The sequence below is a fragment of the Triturus cristatus genome, chromosome 8 (genome assembly GCF_964204655.1).
Source record: "Triturus cristatus chromosome 8, aTriCri1.1, whole genome shotgun sequence".
Classification (NCBI taxonomy): domain Eukaryota; kingdom Metazoa; phylum Chordata; class Amphibia; order Caudata; family Salamandridae; genus Triturus; species Triturus cristatus.
Genome location: NC_140591.1, coordinates 425694727 through 425698067, shown reverse-complemented (window position 1 = coordinate 425698067; position 3341 = coordinate 425694727).

The following is a 3341-nucleotide window of genomic DNA, read 5'->3' as shown; positions in this document are numbered from 1 at the left end:
TTCACGTAGCAGAAATAACCAAGGCACTCCTCACCCTAATGGGACATGCATTACTATTGAAATACAAACCTTTGAAGGAGTAATGGACGATATTTTAAAACTTGCACACTACATTAAAGTTCCATATGAGGAATGTGTTGCATTTGAATTAACTCCAATAGATATAAGTACTATTGGAAAAAAATCACTACAAAATGCAGTTAGAAATAATTTTAAAAAAGACAGAATTAACCAGATTAAAAAGCCTCTACGTACATAAAACTCAAGTATCTTTAAAAACTGGTATCGATACAATAATCACTGCTACAGAAAATATAGAAATAATAGAGAAAAAAAACTGGTGGTAATAACATTAATGATTCACATCTGTCACCAACAACAATATCTATAGTACAAACAAATCACCAGCAAATCAAAATTAATAATGTAGACAATGATTTATTACCAAACACACAAAAAAGAACATGCACTATTACTAGAACAGAACACTTAGTATCCAGCAAAAAAAGGTGTGTGCAGCATAACATACACAATGTAGTCAAGAATAACAAATACAAGCAAACAAACACACAAACAAATAGAAAATTTCATAAGGAAATATTATATGGTCCAGAGTACATTTGTACTATTTGCAATCAATTATGGCATAAACAATCTTTGAAGAATACTCATACTATTTGCACACGGGAAACATTTATACAATGTAACATTAGCACAAACAAAACAAACTATATTTGTAGCACTTGCTATATTTACATTATTAAAGATAAAATGCCACCATGTTCTTTTTTAAATGGGATGAATTTTCCAAATGTCCCAATGCAATTACACTTACATAATTTAGAGGAAAGATTAGTTTCACCAAGAATTCCATTCCTACAAATTAGAACTTTGCCACGTGGATTTCAGAAATAATTATCGGGTGCTGTTGTTAATGTACCTGCAGATGTTATGACAACAGTTACCATTTTACCAAGGCAAATTAATGACACCATGACAATTCCTGTAAAATTAAAAAGGAAGTTAGCTTATAAATCATACACACATTTTGAAAATGTTAGACCAAATAAAGTCAAACAAGCAGCTATATGGCTATCAAATAATAGTGAACTGTTTAAAGAATATGGAGTCACTGTTAATCCAGATTTGGAGTATATACCATCTCAAATAAACGATTTCGGTGAAACATCAGAGACAAATAATTCATCAGATACTTCAGACAACGTAGAAGCAGGAAATTTAGATACTATGTTAGCAAATGAAACAATTACAACTAATAGTGTTAATATCTTATGTTTAGCACCTACTGAACATAACACACCAAGAGGTTTATACGAAGACAAAGATTCTGAATTTTTAGCTGGTGAGCGAAGACCTAACAATAATGATAGATACTTACCTGTACATTATAGTACAATATGTCAATGGGAATTAAGAAGTTATGATAGAAGAGTAGCAAAATCTATTACTAATATTTTCTTTCAACTAAAATAATTGCACATTAAACAAATACAAGGTAAAATTAACATTTCACTAAGGAAACATTTTAGAGATGGTAAATGTATTACTGCAAAAGATATAAAATGTAATTTAGAAAATGTCTTACAGTACAATGAAGGATACAAAATCTTAAAAACTATCCGCAGTTCCCCACCATATTGGGAACATTGCAAAAAGATCCGTTTGCTATGATAAGACAACTTGGCACACCAACTTTTTTTGTTACTTTATCTGCTGCCGAAACAAAATGGCACCATTTACTAAATATACTATTACGAGTAGAAAAACTAAATGAATGCACAGAAGAAGAGTTTCTGTACATGCCTTGGGAAATAAAGTATAAATTAATTCAACAAGATCCAATTACGTGTGCAAGGCATTTCGACTATCAAGTTTGGAAAATATTTAATTGCAATTTAATGCATAAAAATAATCCCATTGGAAAATTAATTGACTACTTCTACAGAGTAGAATTTCAACAGAGAGGTTCCCCACATGTACATGCATTACTATGGATTGAAAATGCACCACAATACGGTGTAGCAACCATAGAGGAAGTAATTAAATGTATTGATAAATATATCACATGTAGTAAATCACAAGAGCCACAATTACAGCCTTTAATTCCTCTACAAAGGCATGGACACACCAAAAACTGCAGAAGGAAAAACAAACGAACATGCAAATATCAATGTCCTAAATATCCAATGTCACACACTACAGTAATAGAATCTTTACCACATGACGAAACAGATAAACAGTGGCAAGAAAATATCAAATTAATCCATGAAGCTATGAATAGTCCTGATTTTAATGCACTAGATTTTTCACACTTCTCAGACGTAATAAAAATGGATAATAAGCAATATAGTACTTGTATAAGATCAATAATAGAAACAAGAACAATTTTTTTAAAGAGGACACCAGCAGAATGTTTTATTAATAACTATAATTCTATTATTTCAGAAGCTTGGAGAGCACACATTGGCTGACAGTTTATATTAGATGCTTATGCTTGTGCTGTCTACATTATTTCATATATCAGTAGATCACAAAGAGGAATGAGCAAACTAATTGCACATGCTGCAAAAGAAGTAAATTACAATACTAATGTAAAAGAACAACTTAAACACATAGGAAACAATCCCTAAACTGTACAGAAATAAGTGCTCAGTAAGCTGCTTACCTCATTCTTAAAATTCCATTAAGGAAAAGTTCTCGCTCATTTGTATTTATTAATACTAGCCCTCCAGAAAAAATAACTTATTTAATGAGAGATATAGATACTATAAATGCATGACCAGATACATCAACTAACATCCAGTGTGATAATAATATACTAAAATACTGCAAATGGCCAAAAGCATTAGAACATGTACATTAGCTGATTATGCGTCTAATTTTAATTATATTCCTAAAAGTAAATTAAGAAAAGCTTAAAATGACAGTGAAAACTTGCTCACAGAATCACATTTTTACAGCTCAGATGAGGAAGAACTAGAAATAGAAAACACGAAAGATGAGGAAGAAAATATACACATAGACGCAAACTATACCTTAACTAAACGCACACGTAGTAAAATTATACATTACTGCAGATTTAACAAAAACAATGACACTGAAAATTATTATAGAGAAATATTAATGCTTCACTATCCATGGAGGGAAGAGAGTAAAATAATTTTAAATAACAACACATACTACGAAAGATATGTACAAGTTAAAAACATTATAGATATGCATCTTAATATTTATTAGGGGTGGGATAAAGCCAGCCACCCCCGCTCCCCGGCCTGGGGAGAGCCTCCCCAGGCCCGAGTGGACCCCGTCCCCAGTGCCTG